Source organism: Hylobates moloch, unplaced genomic scaffold (genome assembly GCF_009828535.3).
Source record: "Hylobates moloch isolate HMO894 unplaced genomic scaffold, HMol_V3 SCAFFOLD_2, whole genome shotgun sequence".
Taxonomy (NCBI): Eukaryota; Metazoa; Chordata; class Mammalia; order Primates; family Hylobatidae; genus Hylobates; species Hylobates moloch.
In genome coordinates this window covers 52,844,185-52,859,317 of record NW_026652277.1, presented here as the reverse complement: position 1 = coordinate 52,859,317, position 15,133 = coordinate 52,844,185, and positions in this window count along the sequence as shown.

Here is a 15,133-nt window from a genome sequence, read left to right as displayed (position 1 = left end):
TGATGATCCACAAGCCGCAAAAAACAGCAAATTTTTATTAGGGAGTTTCGAAAGGGGAGGGATTGTGCGAATAGGTGTGGATCACAGACATCAAGTACTTTACAAGGTAATAGAATATCACAAGGCAAGTGGAGGAAGGGTGAGATCACAGGACCACAGGACCAAGGCGAAATTAAAATTGTTAATGAAGTTTCGGGCACCATTGTCATTGATAACATCTTATCAGGAGACAGGGTTTTGAGATCAACCAGTCTGAACAAAATTTATTATGTGGGAATTTCCTCTTCCTAATAAGCCTAGGAGTGCTATGGGAGACTGGAGTCTATTTCATCTCTGCAGTCTTGACCATAAGAGACGACCATGCCCAGGTGGGCCAGTTCAGAGACCCACCCCCAGGTGCGTATTCTCTTTCTCAGGGATGTTCCATGCTAAGAAAAAGAATTCAGTGATATTTCTCCCATTTGCTTTTGAAAGAAGAGAAACATGGCTCTGCTCTGCCCGGCTCACCGGCAGTCAGAGTTTAAAGTTATCTCTGTTTCCTAAACATTACTGTTATCTTGTTCTTTTTTCAAGGTGCCCAGATTTCATATTGTTTAAACACACACGCTGTACAATTTGTGCAGTTAATGCAATTATTACAAGGTCCTGAGGTGATATACATCCTCCTCAGCTGACAGGATTAAGAGATTAAAGTAAAGACAGGCATAGGAAATCACAAGGGTATTGATTGGGGAAGAGATAAGTGTCCATGAAATCTTTACACTTTGTGTCTAGAGATTGCAGTAAAGACAGGCATAAGAAATTATAAAAGTATTAATTTGGGGAACTAATAAATGTCCATAAAATCTTCACAATCCACATTTTTCTGCCATGGCTTCAGCCGGTCCCTCTGTTGGGGGTCCCTGACTTCCTGCAACAGGCTACTGTATAGTTACTACCATACAATTGTTAATTTTAATTTTTTAATTTAATTTTAATTGCAATGACATATTTTTAATCACTAATATCATCAAAAGATGCCATAACATAAGCAGAAGTTACCATTTGCCTCTGTTCATTAACTAAAGCTTAAAATATTTTTGTCCTATTTTGGACTGGAGTTCTATTACAATTATCCTTGGATTTGTAGTTCAATTAAACCTTGATAGTCTGATCCAAGGATGTATTCAATCATCTACTGCAGAATGCTAAAGTCATTTTTGCACATTCAGTACCAGATAATCCAGATTTTCTCCATGTTAATAGACATTTGAGCATGGAGAGCAAACTGCGTCAGTCTGTATTGGCTATATTAGTGAAACTGAGCAGTGCCAAGGCTTTATTTCCTATGTAGAGTAGATTTGGTGTATAAAGAAGTAAATAACTATAAAACAAATAGGCTACTCACAATAGAAGCAATGTGTTCCTTCTGCCAATGAAAATTATCTAATAATAGCCATAACATATATGTATTCGTTTTATTCTATGGGTACATTTATAAGGTGAGTTAATATATATTTCAGTGATGTTATTAGAAATACAATAATTAGGAAGAATATAGCATTATAAGATACTGAGATGTGTTTTGTTATTGTTGTTGCTATTGTTCTTTTGTATTTATTTCTTTGATTGTCTTTGTTTCTTTTCATTCAAAGATAATCTCTACAACATAGTGGCTGAGAATAGGCATTTATATCCAGCTGCAACATTTATCATTTGTGTGTCCTAAATAAGTATCCCATTTGTAAAACGTAATGCTGTTGTTCCTGTTTCAGAGTGGTTTTAAGGAACAGATTAGTTTACCTTGTAGGCAGTATAATATCTGACACACAGTAACAGCTCAATAAATGTTGATGACTATTAATATAGTTATTATTATATTTAGTATAAACAAATATTTTGAGGAAAGTTTAAAGATTTATCAGTATATAATATCCACAGTTGTCTCTTTAGAAGTCTCATAATATTAATAATAATCCCGAATAATTTATCTGAAATTGAACGTAATGACAAAATGAAGGTATTTCACCCCACTCTTCTTGATGCCAACTAAAACCAAAGAAAATGGAAAACAGAGGAGAAAATTTATCCTGCAATAAAACACAGAAGGCACAGATAAACCAGAAACTATGAACGAGAGCTGCCAAAGCCAATGGAATTCATACCAAATTAAGAAAGCTTTCTGAGAGGATGTCAGCACCTATCAATCTTTCACATCTTACTGTCTCCCTATGATTAGTCAAGCCCAAGGAGCTCAACTAGTGACTCTTCTTGTAATGACAATGTGAGGAGAAGTGAAAAGTGTGGGAGTATCACCATAGCTATTTCACACTACAGAGAAGCAGAAGAAGAGGGCAGAATGAGGAATTGGGGAGACAAGACAACCTTAGCAGAGGCAGAGTGCCAGAGTGGAAGGACACGCCATGAGTGCAGCCAGTTTTGACTGTGGATCAAAGTCAACCAAAGATACATCAACATTGTTGTGGGCTGGATTGTGTCCTCCCACCCCCTGCCAAAATTATATGTTGAAAATCTAACCTCCAATGTGGCTGTATTTGGAAAGTGGCTATTTAAGAATGTAAGTGAGGTTACCTGAGGTCACAGGTGGGGCCTTAATCCCATCTGACTGGTGTTCTTAGAAGAAGAAAGACCAAGGATGCACATACACAGGAGGAAGGCCACGTGAGGACACAGAAAGAAGGTGGCAATCTGAAAGCCAAAGAGATGTGCCTTGGGAAAAACCAAAGCTGCTGACACCTTGATATTGGATTTCAGTCTCTTAAACTGTGATAAATTAATTTCTGCTGTTTAAGCCATCTAGTTTGTGATATTTTGCTTTGTAAGTCCTAGCAAACTAATACAAACACTAACTCTGAATTTAAAATATAATGAAGCAAAAACCTTTGGCACTGCAGGACTTTTCTCTAGGCCACTTATATCTAATTCCAAAAAGAGACACAATGGTGACAAGGTACAAGACAGAGAAAGTGTGAAGGCATTGTGAGACAGCATAACTACATTGAAGCTTTCCATTTATGCATCTTTTTAACCAAATACTGATTACAACTTCTGTCATATTGCTAAATAGAATAGCCATAATTCAAAGGTGAGCCGTAGTCAGAAAGAAATCTGCTTTATATCTAAGTAGATATCCAATAAGAATTTTCCATTCTTATAACATGATTGGGTCTTTCTTAACTCAAGGAATTATAAAGACAAAAAGTGACTATAAATTCACCCTTCTTTTAGCTTTTGAAAAAGCTAAAATCTTACTTAGAACATTTAAGTAAAAAAAAGTGCTTTTCCTATTGCCTCAGTCACCACTTCCACAGCTAATCCTAAAAGTTTTTTGTGATTTCTTTTAAAAACAACGTATGCATATATCTATCTACTAATCTCTTCAGTCATTTATTTTTATTAAAAATTACATAAAACTATATTACTAAACACAATTTTTTGTGCCTTGCCTTTTTTACTTATTATTACATCTTAGAAATTTTTCTTTTTCATATATTTAAGTCTACCTAATTCTTTTAAACAGCAGCGTATTCCACAATCAAGTTAAAGATTCTATTACTAAAAGACTTTGGTGTTTTCAATTTTTTTGTATCATAAACACTTCAATGAGCATTCTCGTGCATATATCACAGAGCTGTTTTTAAGAATACTCATTGGATAAATTCCTAGCAGTAGAATTTCTGGGTAAAAGGATATCAGAACTTTAAATTTTTATAAATATTGAACATGGAAAATGTTCAATATGCAACAAGACAAAATAATCAATGAAATTACAATAGGAAAACAGATGGAATGTACAAATTAGCAAGGAAAAATGAAAAAGGCAATAACTATAGAAAATGTAACCCCAATTATAGATATCAAAAAGACAAATATATACTATTAAAATGTTTATATGCAGAATATAAACATACCTGAGCACACAGCAATATTAAATAACTCACAGCAAATGACTAGAATGATTGAGGTAAAACAAAAAAAAGATATCAAAATGATACAAAGAAGAGCCACATGTTTATAATTGGCGATTCTAAAGAAACCAAGAAAACTGAGTAGAACAATATAGGACATGCAAATACAAAGTAAAAATTTGCAATTTCTGTCTCAGGAAAAAAATTATAGGGAATAATCAAAACCAAAATGTATCTTGGTGAAGTAAAGAATAATTTATAAATCTATGCAGAAAAAGTAAAAAAACAAGAATTAAGAGAAAGATTGTTCTCATATTTTTCACAAACAAAGATGATACATTTCCATAAAGACATACAATTTTCCTTTAAGTGAACAACACTTTTCAAAATTGACATATACTTGTTCCAATAAAAATACTAATATGAGTCAAATTGTCATATAGCAAATAATCCATGTTGTGATCATGAGACAAGAAATCAATAATAAAAATAGAAAACAAACCAAAACTTTTAAAAGCTGGGAAATGAAATTATTTTAAATTAAAACTGGGTCAAAGAACAAGTATAATATGCCAAAAATCTGTAACTATAACATATATGTCAGAACCTATGGTATATGACTAAAATAGTTTCCACAGGAAATTTCATAACATTAAAAACACTCGGAAACCACTTAAAATTTTCAAACACTTTTTAAAGGAAAAAAATGTATTTGCTTGAAGAAGTTAAAGAAAAAAAACAGAACTAAACAAAAGCAAAACAGAAAAAAGCCATTAACAACAACAACAACAAAATCCAGAAAAGTATGAACTAGAACAATAATAACATCAAACACATATACTGCCTATTCAGGTGTTCTTTTAAATGTGTAAATCAATTATTAAAATTTTTAATCTTTATTGATTACTGTATAAAGTAGACAACTATTATTATTTTCATTTTATAAGTGAGAAAACCGAATCATGTAGGCGTTAAGTAAGTTATGCAAGGTCATGCTGCAGTGGAACTGAGATTTGAAAACAGGCAGTTTGACTCCAAAGCCTTTACTCTTAATGACTATACTATTAGAACTAGTTGATAAATCAGAGTTTGTTCTTAGAAAAGGTAAAATATGAAAACGAGAAAGCATGAAATCGCACAATTGGTCATGAGAACAGAGAAATGAATTCAGCTACAGAGAAAATTCAAAGAAGATAAATAAAATGCTTTGCTTAATTCTATGCAATTAAATTTAAAATTCTTAAAGAAGCTGTTGATTAGCTAGGGAAATATAAATTTTAAAAATTAGCTCCAGAAAAAATAGCTACTTGTGGAAGGCACTGAGAGAACAGCCAGAGTTATTCCAAAGAGACACTGATGAAGAATTTTTCTTTTTCTTTTCTTTTCTTTACTTTTCTTTCTTTCTTTCTTTTTCTTTGTTTCTTTCTTTCTTTTCTTTCTTTCTTTGTTTCTTTCTTTCTTTCTTTTCTTTCTTTCTTTCTTTCTTTCTTTCTTTCTTTCTCTCTCTCTTTCTTTCTTTCTTTCTTTGTTTTTCTTTTTTTTTTTTTTTTTGAGATAGAGCCTCACATTGTCCCCCAGGCTGGAGTGCAGTAGTGTCATCTTGGCTCACTGCACCCTCGACCTCCTGTGTTCAAGTGGTTCTCCTGCCTCAGCCTCTCAACAAGCTGGGACTATAGGCATTTTTGTATTTTAAGTAGAGATGGGGCTTCACCATGTTGCCCAGGATGGTATGGAATTCCTGAGCTAAAGTAATCCATCCACCCTGGTTTCCCAGAATGCTAGGATTGCAGGTGTGAGCCACCACCCTCGGCCATGATGAAGAATATTTTATCAAATCTTATCAAATCTTTAATTAGTAAAAACACAAATACCCTGTAAACTGTTGCAAATTACAGAGAAGATAATCTTACAATTTTTTATAATGCCAGAATATTATTACTACCAAAACCTAACAAAGGTAGACTTTTATAACAGTCAAGGTGGAGTAACTAGGAATGGATTTGTCTTCCTTTGTGAAACATCTAAAAAACTGAATACAGTATATGCCACAAGGTTAGATTCCTATATAGTTAGAGAAGTTAAATTTTCAGATAAAATCTTCCTACAACAGAGCATTAGATCAAAATGGCTCTATAGTTGACATTTGCTGAACATTTCAGAATAAATAATATCAACTCTCTACAAAAGCTTTCAGAAAAGAGATCACTTTTTTTTTTTTTTTTTTTCTTTTTTTTTTTTTTTTTTTTTGAGATGGAGTCTGGCCCTGTCGCCCAGGCTGTAGTGCAGTGGCACAATCTCCGCTCACTGCAAGCTCCGCCTCCTGAGTTTACACCATTCTCGTGCCTCAGCCTCCCGAGTAGCTGGGACTACAGGCACCGGCCACCACGCCCGGCTAATTTTTTTGTATTTTCAGTAGAGACGAGGTTTCACTGTGTTAGCCAGGATGGTCTCCATCTCCTGAATTCATGATCCACCCACCTTGACCTCCCAAAGTGCAAAAGAGACCACTCTTAAACTCATTTCATAGGGTCAGCATTACTCTGATACTAAAATATGACAAAGACATTACAAGGAAAACACAGATTAATGCTCCTTATGAACACAGATAAAAAAATCCTCATCTAAATTATGACTTATAAAATCCAGCAATAAATTAATAGGATGATATACCTTTACCAAGTGGGGTTTTTCTAAGAATGCATAGTGGAATTAATAATTGAATATCAACTTATGAATGTAATCATATTAACTGGCTTTTAAAGAAACTATATGATAATCTCAATTTAGTAGAGAAACGTCTAGAAAATTAGTTAGACTCATTGATGATGAAATATTTAGCAAATGAAGACTAGAAGAAAACTTTGTGAACTTCAACGAAAAACTAAAACTCACATCATGTTAAGTGAAAGTTTGAACATTTTTTGCCTAAAATTAGAAAGAAGACAAGGATATCCTCTTATCATTCATATCCAACAGTTTACTAAAATTCTGGCCAGTGTAATAAGGCAAGAAAAATCACACAGATCAAGGTGTAGAAAGAATTAAAACTATCTCTATTCAAAGCAACATGAGCGTCTACACAAAATCCCAAAAATCTCAAGGTCAATGTACAAAAAAAAATTTTATAGAAACTATTAGAATGAACTCATGGTTTTTGAAATGCATATTTTCTAGCTATGTCCACTGAAAAGGCTTAGAAACAATGACCAACCCCAAAGCAATGATCGATCACTCTTAGAGAGCCTATTAAAGTCTCTAAATGTAATTTCTTACAAACAAAAACAGAAACAGAACTCTTTGAAGAAATGGCTAATTCCAGCTCTGTGGCAAGAAATATACAAGATAAGCCTAAAACACATTGTCTTATAGCAAGCAAGGAAGCTATTGAAACCTACCCAAGCTAGATCAAAAACAGAGTCTAACTAAACAGTTCCCTCAGATGGACAACTGGTCAAAGACAGTCTTCAGATAGACAACTGAACATGAAAGAGTATCCTACCTACAATGGATCAACATACATCAATATACAATGTTAACATTCATAAATTTCTAACAATACTTAAATGAGAAAGACATAATGCCCATCATTCATTTTTGGATTATGTGAAGAAATCAACTCATTACTCTGAAAAGTGACCCCAAAAATGGCAGAATTAAGAATGTGTCATGCATTTTTTAAATTGTACTCATTAATCATGTAATTGATGAGGGCAATTTCAATGTAGAAAACTTCCATCTAATAAATTAAGAAGGGAAGACAGTTTCATGTAGTATCACCATGTCAAAAATCTGAACACAATAACTAATCTAGGATAGAGTCATCATTATGTGAATGGCAATGAGTGTCTTACAATATATAAATCAGGGTGACAATAACCAAACTCACCATTTAATTTTAAAATAAAAAGTGAAAGATTATGAGATATTTGGGACCTACTGATATGACATAATAGGAAATGAAAAACATCACCTATATAGTTTTCTTGCAAAACAAAAACAAAAAACGAAGCCACATGAAACTATGTCTCTAGCTCACACAGAGACAGAGGAGCATGTGAATAACTCCATTGAGAATGTGGAAAATCTATAAGATAAATAACTCGGTTTACTATAGCAATAGATAGTAAGAGGAAAATTGAGATTAAAAACAAACAGTTTAAAAAGTCTTAAAAGACAAAATGTAAATTAGTTGTTGCCAAGGGTGTGGGGAAGAACAGAGTTGAGAATGATTGCTAATGAGTACGAGGTTTCTTTTTATGGTGATGAAAACGTTCTAAAATTAGAGTAGTGATAATTTAACAACACTGTGAATATACTAAGAAATACTGAATTATACACTCTAAAAGGGTGAATTTTATAATATATAAAGTGTCTCTCACTACAATTATTACTTAAGGAGAGACATAAAAGATATTACCAAGCAAATACAATGTGTGGACTTTGTTTAAATGTTGATTTGAAAAATCAATTATAATTAAAATTGGTCAGAGACTTGGGTTTATGTCTGGTTTATATAAAATTTTTCTACCATAGAATTATTTCTAAATCTTCCCTATGCTTTCTTCTATAATCTTTATAATTTACTTTTGTATAGAAATAATTGCTTTTTAAAATATATTGTTTTCCTAATGTCTAGAGACAATCAGGGAGGTTTCAACAATAAAGAATAATCGATGATATGAAAGAATCATTAACTTTAGGAATGACAATAATATTATTTTTAAGTCCTTATCTTTTAGGCCTGCATGCTAATAATTTAATATTGAAATGCTATATCTCTGTAATGTTCCTCTATTATGACCCGAAGGGAAGTGTACTGATAAAAAGAAAGTTTTCTGCAGATTAATATTTCTTGAAGCTCAGTGGTGGGCACGTAGAAATTTATTATATTAATTACTGTCTTTTTTATATATGTTTCAAACTTGCCATCATAAAAAAGCAGGTAAAATATTATTAAGGTCCAGGAAAGAAGAGTATGATAAATTGAAATATACACCTTTTTCTTGGATAGGAATTTTCAATATTTAAAAGTGTCATTTCTCTCTAAATTAATCTAGAAAGTTGATATCATACTGATAAAAATATGAACAGAATAATTTTAACCTGACAAACTGATTTTAAAGTTCCTAATATGAAATAGGCTGTAAGATTTGCCAGGAAAATTCTGAAAAACAAACAAGCAAGCAAAGAATCCTAAAGGAATATGTATGAGAAAGAGAAACCAAAACTACTAAATGTGAAAATATATTCTAATGCTATTATTTTGGAATTGGCTCATGGATCGTCAGATCACTGAAACAGAAGAGACTATCAGAATTAGACTCAAACATAGATGTCTTGTTATATGATGAACATGGCATTTCAAATCAGTGGAGAAAAGATGGGTCGTTTCCTTAGCAATGTTGGGAAACTAAGCAGTCATTTTAAAAAGGAGGAAGAAAGAAAAAAAGAAATAATGCTAGATTTGTATTTTGTTCAACACATCAAAAATCTTATCCAACACAGAGATACACATTTTAAAAAGCAATGATTTTCATATAAAAGCAAATCACAAAAATTCTGGAAGAAAGCATAAGAAAAGTTTTAGAAATAATCTTATGGTAGAAAAGTTTTCTATACACAACGTAAACCCAAGTCTCTGACCAAAATAAATTGGTAAATTGAAAGCTTTCATAAAGCTCTAAATTTAATAAAACATAAAAGGGCCATTAAAATGTTCTATATGTTTCTTTCTATTAATTTATCAAAATGTACACATAAAAACCATGAATTTCAATACTCACAAAAGCAAGTGAATAGTTGAAGACTTTTTTGTGACATATGCAAGAGAAAGAAAGGCTCATTTGCTTATTTACTATAAGGAAAAATGCAGGTAAAAATCCACTAAGTACTCTTTTTAAAAATTTAATATTATTTTATTTTAAGTTCCAGGATACATGTGCAGGACATGCGGGTTTGTCACATAGGTAAATGTGTGCCACAGTGATTTGCTGCACCTATCAACCCATCACTTACATATTCAGCCCCACATGCACTAGCTATTTATCCTGATGCTTTCCCTCCCCTGCCCGCCCTGCCCATATGTGTTGTTCCCCTCCCAGCGTTGTGTTCTCATTGTTCAGCTCCCACTTATAAGTGAGAACATACAGTATTTCATTTTCTGTTTCTATGTTAGTTTGCTGAGGACAATGGCTTCCAGCTCCATCCATGTCCTTGCAAAGGACAAGATCTCATTCTTTTTTATGGCTGTGTAGTATTCCATGGTGTATGTGTACCACATTTTCTTTATCCAGTCTATCACTGATGGGCATTTTGGTTGATTCCATGTCTTTGATATTGTGAATAGTGCTGCAATGAACATATGCATGCATGTATCTTTATAATAGAACGATTTATATTCCTTTGGATATATACCCAGTAATGGGGTTGCTGGGCCAAATGATATTTCTGGTTCTAAATCTTTGAGGAATAGCCACACCATCTTCCACAATGGTGGAAATTATTTACATTCCCACCAACAGCATAAAAGTGTTCCTATTTCTCCACAACCTCACCAGCCTCTGTTGTTTCTTGACTTTTTAATAACTGCCATTCTGCCTAGTGTGGGATGTTACCTCATGGTAGTTTTGATTTGCATTTCTCTAATGATCAGTGATGTTGCTCTTTTTTTCATATATTTGCTGGCTGCATGAATGTCTTCTTTTGAGAAGTCTCTGTTCATGTCCCTTGCCCACTTTTTAATGGGGTTGCTTGTTTTTTTTTTTTCTTCTACATTTGTTTAAGTTTCTTGTCAATTCTGGATGTTAGACCTTTGTCAGATGGATAGATTGCAAAAATTTTCCCCTACTCCGTAGGTTGTGTGTTCATGCTGATAATAGTTTCTTTTTTGTGCAGAAGCTCTTTAATTTAATTAGATCTCATTTGTCAATTTTTGCTTTTGTCACAATTGCTTTTGAAATCTTTGCCCATGCTTATGTTCTGAATTGTATTGCCTAGATTTTCTTGTAGGGTTTTATAATTTTGAGTTTTACATTTAAGTCTTTAATCCATCTTGAGTTAATTTTTGTATATGGTGTAAGGAAGAGGTCCAGTTTTAATTTTTGGCATGTGGCTAGCCAGTTTTCCCAGAATCACTTATGAAATAGGGAATCCTTTCCTCATTGCTTGTTTCTTCAGGTTTGTCAAAGATCAAATTGTTGTAGATGTGCAGTCTAATTTCTGAGATCTCTATTCTGTTCCATTGGTCTATGTGTCTGTTTTTGTACTAGTACCATGCTGTTTTGCTTACTGTAGCCTTGTAGTATAGTTTGAAGTCATGGTAGAGTGATGCCTCCAGCTTTGTTCTTTTTGCTTAGGATTGCATTGGCTGTATGGGCTCTTTTTTCTTTCCATATGAATGTTAAAGTAAGTTTTTCTAATTCTGTGAAGAATGTCAATGGTAGTTTAATGGGAATAGCATTGAATGTATAAATTACTTTGTGCAGTATGGCCATTTTCACAATATTGATTTTTTCTGTCCATGAACATGAAATGTTTTTATATTTCTTTGAGTCCTCTCTGATTTCCTTGAGCAGTGGTTTGTTGTTCTCCTTGAAGACGTCCTTCACATCCCTTGTTAGCTGTATTCCTAGGTATTTTATTCTCTTCGTAGCAATTGTGAATGGGAGTTCATTCACGATTTGGCTCTCTGCTTAACTATGGTTGGTGTATAGGAATGTTTGTGCTTTTTGCACATTGATTTTGTATCCTGAAACTCATTTTTTAAAATGGCCAATGGCATACGGAGTAAGTTCATAGAAAAGTACAAATTTGTTATAAATTCAGGAAAATATACCTAATCTTACTCATAAAAGCAATATAAAACACAATAGGATTCTAATTTTTACACGTTACATTGCCAAAAAAAATTTCAATTAATGCACAGGATTTGTGGATGTGCAGGAAAATAAATTCTTCAGTAATGTTGGTGAGACTGTAAGTAGGTTTAAACTTGTTTGATAAAGTTTGATTAAATTATATGCTGAACCCAAAAGAGAATATGAACAATGAAAAGTGAACCTATAGAGATGTAGATTAAAAATCATGAAACTATCATATATATGTATATATATATGATTTAATATATTTTGTATAATATAAACTACTTCATATACTTCTATATAATCTGTGTGTGTGTATGTACCGACATACACACTGTATATATGAAGTAGTGTGTGTGTGTATACATATAGTATGTGTATAGTATATAGTGTGTGTATATAAATAGTATGTGTATATAAATAGTATGTGTGTATTTACATACAATCCTTGTGTGCATGTGTGTGTAAATTTAACAGTGAATATGTTGCATATATTGATAGGGATTTTTCTGTTTGAGAAATAGTTTACACATAAGTAAAAAGTGAGATCTAATATGAACCTTGTGGAGTTTAATTGGATAGAAAGTGGCAATGTGAACTCATGGTTTTTTAATATATATTCAGATAGATATAGGAAATCAAATAGGTATGTATATATAATATGTGAGTTGGTATATTTATATTTCTTTTTTCTGTCCACTGAAAGAACCTAGGAGCAATGATACTCCTAAAGCGATGACTATAATTAGTACTTAAATCTAGGTTTCTAAGCACTATAATAAAGGAAACTAGAGCTTCTTGGAAAAATCAACAATCTTAGGGCTGGGGCAGAAGAACTGTAAGATGAACCCAGAACATTTTATAGCACCAAAAGCAAGACAGAGATTGCACAAGAGATGGAGACATGTCAAAAAGATACAGAAGCCAAACTAAGAAACTCCCAATAGCCAAATTTGGAACAACGAGAAACAAAATAATTAATAGTAGCATTTAGTTATAACCCAGAGTATAAAATAAATATCCATGGGTCTATATAGATATGAATAAATAATTGAGCAAATAAATAAATGGAGACGTAGCAGCCCTTTCTTACCAGAGAAGGAATGAAGGCAACACAAATTCATCATTGGGTAAACATGACTGTAATAATTATTCCAACCAAGATCCACCAGTGAATGAAAAATACAGTGAGTGAAAGTTGGCAGAGAAATAGAATATTCACAGAGTCCCAAAATATCTCCTTCAAGATATTTGCCTATTAAAAAAGGAAAATAGTAACTATACTTGAGAAACCTGGCAAACATCACCTTTGTCATGTAATAGAGGTTTACACCACTAGTGATAATATATACATGGGAAAATCTTTTTCCTCTCGTTATGATTCAGTGAAAAAGAGACATTACTTCTGTCATTTTCTTCCCAAAATATACTACCTCATTCTAATGAGGGGAAAACATCAGACAAACCCAAATTGAAAGACAGTCTATAAAATTAGTGACCAGTACTCATGAAAGGTGTCACAACAGGGAAAGATAATGAAAGACTGAAAAACTGTCACAGATGAAAAAAAACTAAGGAGTCATAACAAATAATGCAAGGTAGAATCCTACCTGGATTATGGAATATATATATATTATATATATATTTTATATATATATATATGAAAAACTGAAATTTGAACAGGTCTGTAGTTCAGCCAACAGTATCATCCCGATGTTAACTTCCTGGTTTTGATAATTGTACTATGATTTTGTAAATTATTAACATTGTGGAAATCTGAGTAAAGCTATGCATGAACTCGGTACTATATTTGCCAGTATTCTATAAGTCTAAAATTATTTTAAAATAAAAAAGATTTTAAAACTTACTATAGAAAAATTGTGTAAGTAGATGTACTTCTAGAAGTTTATCTTTGAAATTCAGTAAAAGAAAATTATGCCATTTCAACAATTAATCTCACACTTTCACTATAAAAACTTGCTATATGTAAAAAATAGTGTTTGTGTATGTGTGTGTGCACACACACACGTACACTTAAGCTGGGTTCAAAGGCACTAATTAGAGACAGTATTGAAAATCTCATCTTCTTCTCCTAAAATTGAAAGAATTTTAATCTCAGTCACAATTATTACATGCTTTTTTCTTTTTTTTTTTTGTTATTTTCTTTCACTGGAGCTGCCAGTGTTTCATGCTTTTTTCTATCAAAGAGGAGAAACTGGGAAGAAAACTTATGTCTTTTAGAACAAAGAATTATTTTTAAGAAAGCAAAATGTTTGCTCAGAAATAAAAGAATGACCAAATAATTCCTTTTTAAAACACTTACTCTACACATATTCTCCAACATGCATGTAAACTTAAATCAATCAGGATTTCTCTAATGGAACACCCTGAAACTACAAAAGAGAATAAAGTACATAGATACATTTTATGGAAAAACATAAATCAGTTGTAAAATTTCAAGTAAGCCAAAATAGTGTGTATTTTATGTTCCGACTTGTGCTTTATGTCAGCAGATATACGTGTTTTTAGGTGAGAATTTCTCACAGGATCTCCAAGAAAATTTTGATAGTGGCCACCTCTGGAGATTAGAGTTTAGGGGATAGAGTTAAAAAGTGGTACTTTTAATTTTACATACTTTTACTTCATTACATTTTTATTATGAGCCTCTATTATTTTCATAATACAAATATTAAAAGGAAAATTATGTTGGTATTTGGAAATAAAATTGCTCAGTATGTACCATTGAATATAAATAGAACAATTGAAAGACACTTCAGAAAAATACTTAGCTGCTTAATGTGAGAACACTTATTTTTCACACTTAAAATTGCCCAAAGATGGAAATGATCATCTTTCATCATGTAGACACTGCTAATGAGGTGTTCAGATACCGACTCACAGCACAAGAAAATCACTTAGAAGAAATCTTGTGTAGAGAATACAAGCATTTGGAAGAGTAGTTGGACTGGCTGGTTTTTAGATCCCTTCCTTTATATCCTGCAGATTGTAGTATCTTTTCTTAAAGTACACAAAATGACGTCATGCTTCAATGATAATGTACATTTATATAACAAAGAGAATTTTTCATCTTCTCCGAATTTTTTAAATACTTGAATGATAGAAAAACTATTATTATGGTTACTCAAATATTTAGATGTTTGAATATTTTAAATTGGCATATTCAGATGTCAGAATCATTTTATCTCCCAAACAAGGGAGTCAATTAGAACAACTTGAAAGTGAACAGTGAGTCACATTTATTTAATTCAGTCATGCCAATGTTCTTTTCTATGCAAATGAAAACAAAATGTATATGCAACCTTCAAATTTAAACACAGGACTTAGTGGAAGGACAAGTAGAATATT